The following is a 16,740-nucleotide window of genomic DNA, read 5'->3' as shown; positions in this document are numbered from 1 at the left end:
GACGACCCCGTCAGGTGTTTTCGACGGCTGCCTCGATCAGTAAACCTGCGGTTGAACGAAGAGTTGGCGCCGCTTCTTATGTCACACATATGATTAGAATATAACTCCACCCGTCTGAGTACCTCCGCCCTCAGCCACAGAGCCACCTTTGCAGAGTTGCACCATTTTCCTCACAAGCCAATTAGAGCAGACTGGCTTTTCTTTTAGGGGAGGGGCCTAAACAGAGAAGCACTAAAATGTGTGTTTCTGTGAATACAGTTCACATTCAGACAGTAACAAATACTTCATCATTAAAGCTTGTGAACACATTCGAGCAGAAAACTAAAACACAAATATGAACCTTAAAAAATCTGCGTGATATGTCTACTTTAATAACTCACAAAATACTGAAGAGGAACTCACACACTTCTTTTGTTTGTTTTTAAACTTCAGCTTGCGTTACACTTTACCACCATGGAGGAATCTTTCATCCAGTGGGATTATACAAGAACAGTAGAATCTTTTGAGACTGAAACGTGAGTGTTGTTGAACAGTACCTCCTAAACAACTCACATGAGTGCCTCTATATGAGTTTAGCTCACAGGAAGTAGAGACGGCCTGTGAACCAGAACCGTCCGCCGGTGGGGCCGCAGTCTCCAGTGTTGATGTCACAAACGTGGTGCACACTTCCATCTAAGACCTTTTGGAGCGGTACAGCAACGCCGTACTCATTCTGCCGTTGCTAATGAGCGAGGACAGTCGCTACTCCAACCAGCACCAGAAGCCACTTGTCAGGAAAATGTAAACATGGAAAGTTTAAGTGATTTAAGTGAGCGCAGCGAAATTGTTAGGAGAAGACATAATGGAAGTAAAGAGCTCAGTATTTCTGTATATGTGTGTCTACAGGGCTGGAAAATGTGCCGTAAGTGTCTGTGCTTGGTGTGTGTGTGTGTGTGTGTGTGTGTGTGTGTGTGTGCGTGTGTGTAATATAACAAGTTTAATTTGGTCAATACGCCAATCACTGCAAGATAAGGCAATTAATACTGTGCATGCAAGTGTGTGTCCTTCTTAATGTAATTATCTGCATATTTTTAAACTTATAAATTAAATGTGTTACAGAAATGTGACTTCATTAAACATGCATTTGTACCATCCTGTGCCACCATATGCGAGAATACATTCACGTACATTTTGTGAAGTGTGTTTCTGAGAGTAAGATTAGGATGATTAGTCAGAGGCCTCAGCATGAAGAAGGTAAGTGCAGTGCCACAGTATATATATATATATATATATATATATATATATATATATATATATATATATATATATAAAACACAGAACATTTAAAGTCACTTTGTGAAACTGTCTGTCCTGCTGTCCACATGTTATAACAATTTACACCACGATTACACCAATAGGACGAGCTTATAAAGGTTTTAAAAAGAGTACATGACTCTAACAACATCAGAGGTTAAAATGCTAAATAGAATTACAGCCTTGAGGTTGCGTGCCAGTAAAGTTGCAGTTTACATCCATGTCCGTCCAAAATATCATCACGTCAGCATTTTAGACTATTTGGGTGAAACTTGACATGGCGTTCAAATTCTTGAATTCCAAATAAAGGTGTGTTTTGTGATGTCACAGTGACCTTTGACCACCAACATATGATGAGCTCATCCTCAAGTCCAAGTGGACGTTCGTGCCAAATAAGTATAAATCCCCTCCAGGCGTTCCAGAGACGTCACTAGGATGGGACGGCCGTGAGGACGCAGTGACCTTGACCTTTGACCTCCAAAATCAAATCAAATCAGCGATCCGTGAGATATCGCATTCACGAGAATGGACCGGACAGACAGAAGTACTGAAAAACACAATGACCGGCACCGAGCTATGAACATAATAATAAGAATAACACGGACACACACACACATTCAGACACGGACACACTGAGCTGAGCCAAAGCCAAACAATGGAGAGAGACGGCCGAGGACGACCGTCTGGGCAGCAGCACAGGGTTCAGTTAAGAGCAACAGTCCATGACCTGTCTGGACACACACACACACACACACACGCACACACACACACACAGCTATAAAACCCTGCAGTGACACAATAGTGCAGTCAACTAAGACCTCATTATCACCTGGCTCTGAAACGTACCGTTGACCATCCAGGAAACACACACCACACACACACACACACACACACACACACACACACACACGCACACACGTATGCACACGCATGCACACCTGGTTCATGTGCTGGTATCGGTTCAGGGTCATTGTGCAGAATTTGAACCACATTTCCAGCGACCACAGGGCTGTGAGTGTGTGGGCCTATGTGCATATATTCACAAGCTAGCCTGTGTGTGTGTGTTTGTGTGTGTGTGTGTGTCTCTCAGAGGGTTAGCTTAACCTGCCCCTGCTATCGATACCCTCAGAGTGTCACACACGCCCGACTGACCAGCTACAGGAAAGAGGAAATGAGAGGATTTGGTGTGTGACATTTGCGTCTACATTTAAGAGAGCGTACGCCTCGGTGTTTGTGTTGGAGTGTCGGCCGTATTTCCTTGTCAGTCTGTGAGGTGGCACGGGTCAACGAGTTGGTCTGTGTATAGTGTGAGCGAGCAATCGAGCATTCACTCTTGTCTCTTTGCTTCACTGCGACTGTTTGTCTCAGACAGAGAAGGTTCAGTGTGTGTCAGCGCGGTAGCAAGTAACTCTAGGAGGTGAAATAAACGGAGAGGAAGTAAAGAGAGGCGAGGGCGGATGAACGGGAAGAAGGGGGGAGGGATGGCGGATGGAGTTAAAAAAAGACAAACAAAAGTAAAGAAGGTAGACAAAATGTGGAGAATAAACAGATCATTTAAACTGAGGCTCTCAGTGGACTGTACAGTACCCCAGAACCTTATCACTGAGATGTAACAGCATTCAAACGGGGAAACCTTTGTGTCCTTTGGGTCAACACATGTTGGCGGTGCATGTGACCACAAACCACGAGACACAAAAACACGTTTATTAAATATGTTTTAGATCAGCCTTGTATCATGCATTTGTACTAAATTTTGCAGACAACGCCACGACGTAGCGCCACGACGTAGCGCCACGACGTAGCGCCACGATGTAGCACCACTACGTAGCTCGACACCGTAACGCGACACCGTAACGCGACACCGTAACGCGACAACGCAGCGAGACAACGCCATGCTACAACGTAACGCTACAACGTAACGCTACAACGTAACGCTACAACGTAACGCTACAACGTAACGCTACAACGTAACGCTACAACATAACAACGTAACGTGGCAATGTAATAATGTAACTAGCATAAATGTACAACAACCACCCTCTTGTTAGGAAACAAGCTCAAACTCAACATGTATTTTTAGCGCCATCTCACTCTACACTTGTTATTACACAGTAAGAGATGCTTCATGTACTACTCCATTGCTCTGCCTCAATTCAAAAACAAAAGCGTCCACATTCAATGTATTCTATGTATCTGGGCAATTTATTCCTCATTCAGGTAGCTCATATTAAAAAGATGACAGGAAAAAAAGGGGAACGAGAAGAGGGATGACATGCAACAAAGGTTCGCGGCTGCACTGAAACCAGGGACGTTGCTCGTGGTGATCGCCGCCTTAAACCTTGGACCACTTGGGCTTCCATCCATGAGAAATAATAACTCAGGACTGAAATTGGATTGCAAGTAATTGGAATGAGATTTGGATGGAAAGTGATCATTTCAGATTGGAGGGTATAAAATAGGACCACAAAAAAAAAATCCCTCCTCCATCATCTTCCAAGGTCACCATAAAATATTTGTGACTGAAAAAACATTTTATTAGTTCATAAGTGGCAAATTAACAATTCTTACTCAGTTTTCCTCCCAGCAACCTTCTAAAAAAGGTATTTTCCAGAGGAATTTGTGCCGTTCCCTCGCTTTTACATTTGACACATTCATGATACCAGTTCCAGATGTGAGCATCCAAGGTGTGACGTGTTGTCCAGAAAGGCAAATACAGCACACAGCAAACTTTAAAAAAAAGAGCAGAGCAGGTAATTTTTCAACAAAACAAAAAGATTAAGTAAAAAAGAAAAGTATTTATTGTGTTTCATAAGGTATATTTGCTCAAACAAACAGAGATGTTAATGGGAAGGAGCACATCTCCTGTTTTCTGTGTCTGAAAGGGTTTTTTAAACATTTGCCTCTTGGCTTATATATTTAATTTATACAAGAAAATATGTAAAAGAAGCTACAAAATGCTTTAAGAAAGATTACGTTGCGGGTCATGGGAGCCTTCAGAAACAGTTTCTTCTTCTCAATAAGAGTGTTGGAATTATCGGAGAGGACGGTGCCAGAGAATATTCTTAAACCTGCTCTGTGGAGTTGTGAGTGGGAGCTTCTACAGCTATTTCAAGTCTTGTGTAACTTTGCACTTTTGACATTTAACGGATACTTTGTGGAGGCGGGATCCAACCACACAGCCAAAATGTAAAGTTAGAGAAGTTGATTATTATTTCCCAAAAAAAAAAGAAAGAAAGAAAGAAGATTGATGTACTGCCTCCCTCCCAATAGTTTGAGCCATTTACCATCTTCAGGGGAATTTCACCCAAAGAAAAGCTGAGAATCAGTCCAGTTATTGTGGTAATATTCAGATGTGTGTCCTCGGTGAGAGGGCGGGGGAGAGAGAGCACATCGCAAATTGAGAGTGACGAAGAAAAGGTGAAAATTAAAAAAGGACTGAAGGCAAAAGATGAAAGGAAGGAGGTAAAAAAAAAAAAGGAACGGAGGAACGCTGGAGAGAGTGAAGGGTTCTCTGATGAATTGGTTTGGAATGAGAGCCGAGTGCTGGACAGACCAGTGAAAACAAACTGGACTGAAGCGTTTATTTACACTCCGCTTCTCAATTAAGTCCAAAGAGCCGCTTTAAGGAGGCTGACATTTCGACAGAGTAATCACAGAGCTCACATAGAGTCCTTCTGCAGGGCGAAGGGGAACCCACACGGGTGGACACACCAGTGGTTCTCAAACTGTGGGGCGCGACCCTCGAGTGGGGCGCGGAGGTATTACAGGTGGGGCGCGGCGGAGATGCAGATTCTGGAGAAAAAAAGGTTGTTTTTTTTTAGGAATCCTTTATTAATTCCAAAGTTTAATCCTTAGTAATTAAGGAGCGTTGTGCTGCTGTGAAGCTCTGGGGCTGCAGTGTCTTGCTCAAGGACACTTCAACAAAAACTATGGGGAGAAAACCTGCTTCCTTGGTAATCTTTTTGCTAAATATTGGGTTGGTTTTTTTTGCACATATAACTTTATTTGCATGGTTTTAACAAAGGTGATTGCACATGTTATTAGTTTTTGTCAGATACTTGAAAAGGATCTTAATTTTCTTTAATCTATTAATTAAAAAAACTCGGATGGAGGAGTCTCAAGAAGTTGGACCATTTTGTTCCAATGTTGTTGGGGCGGTGGGGCCCGAACATTTTGCTTCCTCCGAAGTGGGCCGTGACAGAAAAAGTTTGGGCGTTTCCCCGCAGGTCAGTTGGTGTTTATCCGTATCTTTGCCGTGCAATCTCGGCCCTGCGTCCCTTCTCCTCCCCTGCGTCCACTGCGTTTGTTTAAAGCGACATCTGGAAAGCCTCAGCGAGCCGGCCGGGCCCGGGAACGTCGACCATCAAGAGGAGGAAGGTGGAGTGTGAGCGAGATTGCCTCGATGCAGACAGAAGGGTGGAAAGCGAAGGTTCGGTTTCCCCCTGTGCGCGCACGCTGCGAGGAATGCGGCCCTCCAGAGCCGAGGGGGGAACTCCCTCTGCGGTAATGTTTTAAGCAGCAAATAAACTCTCTCGGCTGAAGGGATGAAACTCTACCCACGCCAGGTGAAAAGCATTTCTCACGCTTGTGTGTGTTCAGATGTGAGCGAACCTCACAGATCCCTCTGTTCACATGTGTGTTTGTGCCTGCGTTTGGATATATATATATATATATATGTATATATATATATATATATATACGCACAGATGTTCCGTTTATGTGTCTCCGCCGGTGTGAAGGATGAAAGCCAGATCCTCGGGGGGATTGAAGCGAGCATGTCGGCTGTATGTTTAACGCAGAGCAGAGCTCCTGCTGAAAAGACCCATTAAACACACATCACCACACCGTCGCCAAAACACAAGAGGCCATGAAAAATAAGCTGTCATAATTGGACACACGGAGCGGTTTCTCCTCAGCCTCCCCGGGCCGACGTCTTGGAGAGATCGACACTTTCCGTGACGTTATCCACACGATGTGTCATAATCTGCTTCCAGCACCGTGTCATTATCGGGATAAACACTTAATAACAATAATCATTGTGAAGCATTTTATGATACGTATCATGTTTCTTCATAATTGCTGGTCACTCGCTGACATTTCTGAGGATTGAAGCGTATTATAAATCTCATAGTATTGCTTTATTATATAATATATATGTATGACTATGGGAATTATAATACACTGTAGTCAGTTAGTAATCAGCAATGAAGTCTTGACCTTATAAATCACTGTTAAATGCTTTACAGTGTGTTTTGATTATTGCTATAAAGTATTTTTATCCAGTGTCGTACCAGATTATAACACATTGTAGTATGTTTATAGTGCATGGGTGAAGTAGAGTAGGCTTAGTGGTCCTCTGGCAAAGGTTGTAGCCCTTAACAATAATAATAATAAGTTGCTCTGGAGTGTAATCTGAGAAGAGAATCAAGCTTCTCTGCTTGAAACTGTGACCATGAAGCAGAAATGTGATTATTTTTTCCGACTCCTGCCTCCAAAGAAGTTCATGGTTTCTAAGATGTAACAGACGTTCTAATTTGAAAATCAAGCAGGATTCAGTGCTTGGTGATAGGAGGGCCGTCATTGTCTGTAATTTGACATCCACGGGGCCGATTCTCTGCTTTTTCTTGTTCCAATAAGCAATCACGTTTAAAAAAAACAAAAAAAAACAGTTTGCTGTGTTTGTTCCAGCAGTTGTGAATGTTTCCGTTACCACGAGCCATAAACTGACTGTGACTGCGTGATTTGGCAAAAAAAAAAACTATTTCAGCAGCTGTGGATTAAACAAATAATCTTTATTCTTTTTTCTTTGACCAGCACACAGAAGTAGAAGAGAAAAAGCCTGCAATGGTAACGGGACGACTGGTTGTCGTCCCCGTCAGGCCGGCCCGTGTCCTCCTGTCTCCTGCCGTCTGGCCTTTTGCTCTGTGTGTCAGCGCATGTCTAATTGCTTGTGATGAGAAGCAAATGTGTATGCATAACCACAAATTTGCACTGCACACACACACACACACACACACACTTGTGCAAGTTTGTGTGTCCTGCAGAAGACGATGACTCTCCGTTCAGACCGCGGTGGAAACATTCATTGGTTCCAGCCTCTCCAGACATTTTGTCCAAATCTCCCGCATGAATGAAGCAACACTGGTCCATCATCAAACACACACACACACACACACACACACACACACACACACACACACACACACACATCCAGGCTGTAACTTCATCGTGTATCATATCATATGAACACACATGCTGACGGCTTCCCCTTGAGACTCACCACTGTGTCTCGCGTTGCAACATTCATTCGATTGAATGAAGAACATTCGCTACGGCGCTAAAAAGGAAACGACAACGAGAATAATGTCACACTTTGCGTGTCGGCTGATTTGCATTTCAGAACCGACTCACAAAGCCGAGCCGCGATGGACGCACACGCTCGGGAAAATTAATTAAGTCCCCGTTGACTCGAAAGAAATGTTGCTCGGTATCATCGGGGCTCTTAAACGCTCGTTGCCAATGCAACACTCTGAAGTCTCTCATGACCGAGGAGAGTAAAACGGCTCTCCGTGGGGACGATGTTCTCCATGTGTGTGTGTGTGGGTGTGGGTGTGTGTGTGTGTGTGTGTGTGTGTGCGATGGAGCGCTGATGAATATTATTTAAAAAGCTCTCTGGAGCTCACTCCTCTCCAAATGCTTCTGGGCTCAGTGGATTAGTTCCATATCAGTTTCCATGAGAAAGAGTTGTGCCCGCTGCCAGCGGCCTTTCATCCCGGCACACAGCGAAACGTGGCCTGGCACGGAGGGAGAGGCTTTGTCGCCGGTTTTACCCAAACTCACCGAAACCCCCCCTCTCCCTCAAACCCCCCCCCCACGTCCCATTGTCTGTTCAAACCAAAGCACACACTCGGAGCTTAAAGTTGAGCCACATTAAGATTGTCAACAGAAAAAGAGATCCTAACCTCAAACACGCTGTGATCGTTCCCCCTGCAACTTCATTGTTCCTCCTCTTCAAAGGCTTATTTCATCCCTTGACTTGTTGTTTGTGGTGCTTACACGTCCCAACACAGCAACAGTTTCCAGTGAGCTCTCCTTCTTGTTCATACAAATGGACGCACGCGCGGAAATGAAATATGAAATATGCACAATATCGCTCTCATGCAACACCAGAGCCACTAATCTGGCTCGGTACTGTGTTCTAGTGTTTCACTGCCGTCCTCTCTGCCTTTTGGAGTACAATGGAAGAAAATGGGATTTCCAACATCTAAATTAAAATAAAGATGTTTTTTGTTCTTCGTTACACTATGAACATTTGGTAAGTGCTCTTTTTATGTTTCTATTTAAATTGTGACGGCAAAATAGCTCCCAAAAAAAAAAAAAAAAATGAAAAGCCTTATTTTTCATGTCATGTTAATTGAACAAAACAGCCTCTTCACAATGATTAACACACACACACACACAAACGACAAGAGGACCTTGTGTGCTCTAATTTTCTTCTTAATTGAGCTGCTCGTGTTTCTCTCTCTTCACATTCTGCCACGAAAACGGTGAAAATACAAGAGCTTCACCTTGTCCTATTTCTGAGTATCAATCCAACAGACACAAACATATTAATAACAAAGACAGACCAGCTGGACAAAAGCCCCATCTTTCTGTGCGTGTTTATAAATGCTACTAAAGCGTCGTGATGTCATCGGCCCACTGAGGTACGGCGGCCATCACCCAGATGTGAAACACTACTTTGTCTTAATTCCACGATATGAAATGAAAGAACATTTAGGTTGGAGACATAATTCAGATTTCAGTTCCTTTCATCTCAAAATTGTTTTATTCATGATCCATTATCCTTAAGTGTTGCTAACTGTGCAAGCCTCCCATGACATGTGTTTACATAGAAGAAGAAGAAGAAGAAGAAGAAGAAAATGGCGAAGGCTAAGAAGGTGAAGAAGAAGCTGAAGAAGAAGAAGAAAATGGCAAATGCCAAGAAGAAGAAGAAGAAGAAGAAGAAGAAGAAGAAGAAGAAGAAGAAGAAGAAGAAGAAGAAAGAGAAGAAGAAGAAGAAGAAGGAGAAGAAGAAGAAGAAGAAGAAGAAGAAGAAGAAGAAGGAGAAGAAGAAGAAGAAGAAGAAGAAGAAGAAGAAGAAGAAGAAGAAGAAGAAGAAGAAGAAGGCGAAGAAAATGGCAAAGGCTATGAAGAAGAAGATGAAGAAGAAGAAGTCTGCCAAAAAGACAGCAGAGACGTCTGCGAGCTAAAGCTAACGAAGGCGAGCAGCATCTGAACCAACAGCAGCTCACGTCTGCTCAGTGAGACGAATGTTTTAAAAGTTAGATCCGGATTTGGAGCAAAGTCAAACTTCACTTGATTGATGCAGATTCCATTTTGCACAAAAATCAAGCGTCAAATTCCATGCATGTGAAAACTTTCTGATTCTGAAATATTGTTTCTATTACATGCACACACATGGAATAATCATTTTATGGCTTTTAGGAAAACAACAACACACATTTACAGCCTATCAAACACACACACACACACACACACACACACACACACACACACACACACACACACACACACAGTCTGGGAACGGACCAAATCGTCCGTGGAGAAAACAACAGCTAATCCTCATCCTGTCGCACTCGTTATCCTTTATAACTCATTTATCCGTGTTTAGCTCTCCCTTTCATCCCTCGCTCGCTCTCCAAACCCTCGCTCGTCACGTGACCCTAATACACGCCGGATATAAGCGAGATCATCCAAGTATCTGCCGAAAAAAAGCCCGCAGGCTTCCACCTCAACTGTTGAAACTGTGTTTGTTTGACTTTTGGAACATTATCGCACACATTTTTCCCGGAGAAGACGGCGACAGCGAGGCGGATTGGGTGAAGAAAGCGGGCGACATTTGGAGGGTCCCGACCCGGTAAACCCCTCTCCAGCTCCGCCCGTCTCCTCTCTGCCCTCGCCGCTCAATTCAAGCCTTCCAGAGGATAAAATGGGCTTTCATTTGGAAATCTGTCCCCCGGTTCTGCGAGCCAGCGCATGGCACTCAGTCACGAGGAGATCAACTTGTGGCGCCGCCAGCCGACGAGAATCAAGCGAGTGAGACCGGAGCCGTGCCCGGCCATCTGGAGCATCAGCGGCGTCGCAGAGAGAGCCTTGCTCAAGACAGTGTGTTGAACAAACGCCGAACCCCAAACCTGCGCCGCCACGGCGATTAGCATCAAGATGGCGGACTCGGAGACTCCGGCTTCCAGGACAGGCGATCCGAGTCAGCTCGAGCTCCTCAGAGAGGCCGAAGCTGAAGGAACGAGCCCATCGATCGATGCGACGGGCATGTAAAGGTCATGTAAAGGTCATGTAAAGGTCACAGCTTGGGTTCAAAGCCAGTGGAGCGCGACATGTTAATGCCCATATATGCACACTGTGTACACATAGATCTGATTTTAAGGAAAAGCACTCTTAAAAATGATGTCATGCAACTTTTTCATGCAACCTTTTTCCCGTTCTCTCCCCCAGTCTGTCTCTGCTCATATAATGTAGGATTTCCTCAAACATGGCATGTTAAACGTACTATGAAGGCCAAAATCTGGCCCAAAATGTGTTGAGTCAGCATCAAAACTTCTACCAAGAGATAAAAAAAAACCTCTCCACAGGTGATTGAAAAGCACAACTCAGGTACCAGGCGTACAAATAAATCCTGCCACATGTTCATCACCTCTACTGGAAGTGAAGATATTTGTATTTAAGGAAGACTTTTTGTCTCGTTGGACAGGAAAGACGTGAACTAGAGCGCCGTGTGTGTTGATAAAGACACACTGGTGAAACTAGGCAGGAGAACTGAGATGAAGTGCCACTTAAAGAAGCAGAGATAACTCATCATGTCAGAATAACACAAAGTAACACACAACAACACAAAGAAGCATTAACAAGTGTGCAATATTCTTTTCTCGCCACTTATCTTCATCTTTCATCCTCCTGTCATCTTCGAGCTCCCTCCTTTTCTTCTCCGTCCTTGTGCGCCCCTCAGCTGATAAAAGGCCTCTCTCTCTGTCTCCTTCAGCCCTCCTTCCTCCCTCCTCTCTTCCTTTCCTACCGTCTCTCTTTGTGTCTCTTGAGTGCTTTGTTGTGAAATGTTTGGGCACAATCGTTCCTCCTATTTCACACATATTCATCTGTTCTTTTTTTTTTTCCCCCTCTCCAGTATCTTGTCTACAAAACAAGGCTTGAGCTTCTTGTCTGTCAATCCTCTCGAACTTATTTCCTCTGCACAGAAATCAGCTCAGTGGCTCTGTGATCAGTGTATTAAAAGGGATGGAGGGGTATTGTGTTCACTGCAAGTCACTGCTCAGGATTAGAAATTCAAAAAAAAAAAAGGCAAACATTTGTGCACGCAAGTTTATACTCCCTCTCTCTTTCACCGGCCCGCCTCTCGCTTCTTTCCCTCCAGCGACTTGAACACAAATCCTCAACTACGGAGTCTATTAGCTCGGACAGGATTGTGTAAAGAGGGAGATGTATTTTGGGAAGATTATAATTGCTTATGTCATGCTGGTCCCATCCCTGTGACTGACTGTAACTGACTGTTGGATTAAGCTGTGTGTGCGTGCGTGCGTGTGTGTGTGTGTGTGTGTGTGTGTGTGTGTGTGTGTGTACTGTAGATAGCTCCCTATGGCTATAGGAATGATGTGTGTCCGTGTGTGTGAAAGACAGACAGACACAGTGGTGACAGGAGAGATTATTTCTATTTATATCTTTAATTTAAACGTAACCTACTTTGTGTAAATGGGTCACTCTTGTCCTGATTGTGAGTCTTGTTGTGTTGTGGACACACAAGTGACTGAAACGATCCGCTGTGAGGTTTGAGGGTCGCGGAGTGTAACACTTTAACTCCGAGAGGAACTTTTGGAGACTTTTTTTGGAGTACGACTACTGTTTATATGAAAGTAATGAGCATTAAAGTAGTTCGTGGCTCCGCAGGAAGCGTTGTGAAATCTTAGTTGGAGCTCAAAACATGAATAAAAAAACAAGACGCCTGCTTCTCCGGCCTCTGGAGGCGAGAGGCAACATTAGCTGCTACTATCCAAAGCCAACGAGCTCGTACACGCGTGTTTTACAGCATTTACTGAGGAAATCAACTGAGAAGCTGCTGTGATCCCAAACCTCTGGCCGCATTGCATTGTGGGGCCAGGGAACCACGTTTTGACAAGTAATATATATAATATAATCCTTTTATTTTAGACTCATGGGTCCTTATAGCAAAAAACACAAATACCACAACAATATTTCAAATACAATACGAGGACAAAGGTAATCACTGCAGTTTAAAAGTCACTAAAACAGATATCCAATATTTCCATAAACAGAGTGATACCAGGTATTCTTTCTTGTGTTGGCTCAGTTGAGACTTTCATAATTACATTTTCATATACAAAATGTGTATGTAAAATTCCTCTGCACAGCCTGGACAGTGGGAACATTGCGAGTCACAAACATGTGACTCGCACATCTGGAAAGCTTGAGCAAGATTATGAAAGATATGTCAGATTTCTGCAGCGTGAGTCCGACATGCGGGACCTTTGGAGTGATCCTTTAAGTTCGTAGCTTTTCATGTTGATGTACCTTAGTGCTTCATGTTCGTGTCACTTGTTGTTTTCTATGTTCTCTATAAACACAGCGACTTGACTTGTCATTCACACAACGTCATTACTGAGTTTAGTCATTTCTGCATGATTAGCTTTTTATTTTGGGCTTATTCTGTTGTAATTATTCACTAAAACTAAACATTATTTCAAAAAAACCTATCGATAAGACAATGCCAGTGCTGTCACAGCGCTGACTGACCGCCTTATAACTCCACAACGGTTTTCTTTCTCTAATTGAAATTTCGCGTCGGCTCGTGTGCTGAATTTGTTTCTTGACCGCAGAGTCAATGAAATCCTTTCAGTGACACATTAGCAATAATGGAAAAATAAAGCCGTTTTTATCATTTCTTGAAATTCTTACAGCAGCACAACACAAAACAAACAGATAACACATTTTCTGTTGAAAGTTCGTCACATGACAATGTCGGAAAAACTTTAGAAGGACGCATCAGTGAATGAAAGAGAAACATTAAAGGGCGAATGGAAACGTGGATACAAAGCGACACGAGAGTCGTACAAATGTCAAGACGAGTAAAGTGTGTTTGGTGGTTTGTAACTTGGCTGTGGAGGAAAGAAAGCAGGCTGAGGTGAATAAAGCAACTTCATTTGACCCTCAGAGGGAAAGCATCTTGTCTCACACTGTCTGTCCTGACAAACTAACAGTCAGCACGGCGGTTGGATGGAGTGTGTACTAATATATGTGCACGTCCTACTGGAACTGAAGTTGACGCTCAAAGCTCCACACAGGAGTTGAACCCTTTTGATGAAAAAACAACAACACAATACAGACAAAGTGTTGGCCGCTGATGCCGCTGGAGGCTCCATGCGGGATGTTTCCGGTCACCATTCTTTTAGTTTCGCTTTTCAGGCGGCCGAGCAAAGAACACACAACTCGTTAAGTAGCCACATGATTGTTTCAGAGGTGTTGTTTTTGCATGACACGTACATCAAGTGTGAGCCAAACTGCTATTTCCCAACCCACCGTGGCCTTATTGACACTGCATGAAGGTTTTTGTCACACGGAAGTGGGCGTGGTTTCATCTTTCAGCCCTTTGTCCGCATCATAATGTAAAAAAAAAAAAGAGAGATTCTGAGGATGTAAAAAGAGAGAAAGAATCCGTGTTCTGCTGACTTGTGTTTGCTTACACAAACCTAGTTGCTATAGGAGCATAAAAAAGGGAAGGTACACATAAGTTCAAGGTGGCGATGAAGAAACTTTAAGCGCTGTGTTTTCTTTGCGTCCTGCAGTGTTGTTTCTGTGTTTGTGCGATCACTAAGGAGGCCGCGCGCTTCCTGGTTCAGGATCGCGGCCCGATTGGGCTGCCTTACATGGAGCTAGAAGCAACTTTACCAGTCTTTGTCTCTAAGTACTGTGAAGTAGCCCGCGTGTTTGCTCTGCGCTCACGGTAGTCTGGGGGGATTTGTGGCCAAATGTTCATACCTGCATTCTGTTTGTGTGTAACTCCTGGCTGCTCTCTTCGGCGCTGGAAGCCCCAGGTTGAACTTGCGTCATGAGACAATGCTGGAAAGCAGCCGAAAACACACGGAGGCTTTAGAAAGAGAAATCCCACCCGGCGTGGCTCAGCGCTGTGGGTTTAACCTGGCACACACTGCACCCTCGCCTCTCCAGAGGCCTGCAGGGGCCAGCAGGAGAGAGAGCCGGACAGTACGTGTGCGGTTCCCAAATGGGGGTACGTGAGATTTATTTTGAAGATATTTCAAATGAGCGTGCATTTAAAAATCCTTTAAAATGGTCGTTTCATAAATATTCAAGCTCTGTGTCGTGCTTTTTCTTTTTGTTTAAACAAAAATGCCTTGCATTGGGTTGAAGTATGCAGGTGTGTGTGTGTTTGTGTGTGTGTGTGTGTGTGTGTGTGTGTAGGACGGGAAAAGGGGAAACAGCTGCCAGTAGAGTTTACCACCAGTCATTACTGTCCACAGGGGAAGGAGGAAATGTAATTTTTTTTACACACAAAGACTTTACAGGACACATTCAGTATTCGTAATACACTGTCCATGACCCTGCCAGGATGTGAATCTTGGGACTGACTGACACAAACACACACACACACACACACACACACACACACACACACAAAACCTGAATTTGCTTTAGTCACCACTTCCACTTCTCTCTCTGCCTTCTGGAAGCGGTCACCGGCTCGTTCACACGTTGAGGTGAAGTTTTACACAAGAACAGCGGTTCCCAACAGCGGTCACAAAGGTTCAAATAATGGGAGTGGAAGACACCTTTCTGTTAAACGTGACTGTTCAGGGATCGAAAAACAATTTAGCTTTCATATTTTGGACTCTTTGTTTGAACTGGCCACGTCCTGTTGTACAGTAGATTCAGCTTGTTTCAAAGAGCTGCTGCTTGGTTTTCACTGCACTTGAACGTGACATGAACGCGGCAATTTTCCAGTCGAGCCAGACCTACTACACCTTCATTTTCTGAATATAACAAAAACACACAATCAATTCGACAAAAAAGAAAAAAGAAGCAGTGCACTGCCCTTTCTTTGAACTGCATCTTTGTCCAAGAAACTTCAGGAACTCACGAATCTTTAAAATAACCCCGCCCTGAAACACGGCGCACACAACGTGCTGAACAGGAAGATCAACTCTGTTGACAAATGTAACACTTGGCCTTGTGCATCACTTCCGTACGTCGATGCTGATTCATGCAATATTGAATTGAATGATTTGAATTCACAGACGCTCCAATAAACCTGCACACTGTGCTGGATCTGCATTAACGCGCTTTTTTTTTTTTCAAATGGACGAGCACGTGCGAGCGACAGCACCGATTGCGATCGGCGCTTGTCACACTTGAGTCATTAGTCCGCCGTCACAGAGAAAACAAGATCGTAAGTTGACAATAATTAATGAGGATTTTGGGAGGTCTGGCAGTTCCAAGGACGGCCTTCAAGCGCAGTGTGCACGGAAAAACAATCAGAAGTCAAGGGAACAAAAAGCAGGCTGCCAGACTGCCAATAATAGCTACAACTAAACAATACCTTGCCAAGCAGAGACACACACACATACACACACACACACAGTTCGCAAACTGGCAGGCATTCATAATAGGAAATCCTAATTACAATGTATTCCAATGATTACTAAAACTACTAATAATAACTGCTAATAATTACAGCGTGCCAAACCTGCCCTGGGAGGGAGGCTGGAGCGATCACACAGCCAGTCAGTCAGTCAACCCATCTCTAAAATACAGCATCAGCCAAAGGAATTACCAGCTCGAGGCCACTCAGTCTGTCTAGAAACTAGTCTGTCAGGAAACCTCTGAAGTTACCGCGGGGTTAGTCGTAATCTGGACAGATTAAAACGTCAATTAAAGATGCATTAAGTGATTGAGAGCACGAGAAGACAGATGTCTCGCAGAAGCGGAGCCCTGATATACGATCAGCTTCGAGGGCTTTCGATAGATGGGAGACGTGACAGACAAAAAAAAAAAACATCTACGAAGTGTTTTTAATCTCGTACCAGCTGGAGTGAACAAAGTCACCGTGACGTCACTATTGGTCTGTGGGCTACTGGCCTGCTAGTAGTAGTCGCCATCTTGGATTTTTTTTTTTAAACCAGAGTTGACCCTATTTGGACGGAAGAGCGGAGGGGAATAGGAAATGCTAAGTTAGCAGCTAACACTTGTGTTAGCTGGCTAGCTTGGTTATGAAGGATCATTTGTAATTCATGATAACTGTAATAAATGGGTTTTGTTCCCGGCTAACGGCAGCCAGACTCGTTTGTAATCTACTTCAAAAAAATACAACTTGGAGTGTCTTCAGTA

Source organism: Clinocottus analis, unplaced genomic scaffold, assembly GCF_023055335.1.
Source record: "Clinocottus analis isolate CAN_PGR_092001 unplaced genomic scaffold, fCliAna1.0.p SCAF_12, whole genome shotgun sequence".
In the NCBI taxonomy this organism is placed as follows: domain Eukaryota; kingdom Metazoa; phylum Chordata; class Actinopteri; order Perciformes; family Cottidae; genus Clinocottus; species Clinocottus analis.
The sequence above is the reverse complement of the archived record's forward strand: the minus strand, read 5'-3'. Positions refer to the sequence as shown.